Source organism: Xyrauchen texanus, chromosome 29 (genome assembly GCF_025860055.1).
Source record: "Xyrauchen texanus isolate HMW12.3.18 chromosome 29, RBS_HiC_50CHRs, whole genome shotgun sequence".
In the NCBI taxonomy this organism is placed as follows: Eukaryota; Metazoa; Chordata; class Actinopteri; order Cypriniformes; family Catostomidae; genus Xyrauchen; species Xyrauchen texanus.
Genome location: NC_068304.1, coordinates 20,881,674 through 20,882,100, shown reverse-complemented (window position 1 = coordinate 20,882,100; position 427 = coordinate 20,881,674).

The window sequence follows — 427 nt, the reverse complement described above, 5'->3', positions numbered from 1 at the left end:
GACGGTGGGGGTTTGGGGTGTGAGTAGGGTCGAGGGTGGCCTTTCAAATTTAATGGGGTATTATGTTCCATTACTGTTGAACGTCTTAAGACTTCAGTGAATTAAACATCAATCCAGTGCCAAAAGGCTTTGATAGACTATAGCTAAAACATGAACAGCCAGGTCAAGAACTTAATAAAACCCCAACAACCACAGTCAGTTCATTCTGGAAGGGAAAAAACAGGTCTGTGTAAGTGTGGGCCTTGGTGTAGACAATAAATCCTATTAGCACAAATAAAAGTCTTAATGGATGACTACGCTGAGGTGAATGTTTAGCATCAAGTCTCACATTTCTCTGTTGAGTTCTGGAATCAAAACCATATGTTGAGTGTTTATGTAAACTGTGTATTAGGGTTTATTGTAAGGGCTTCTCTTTGAAAAAAATACA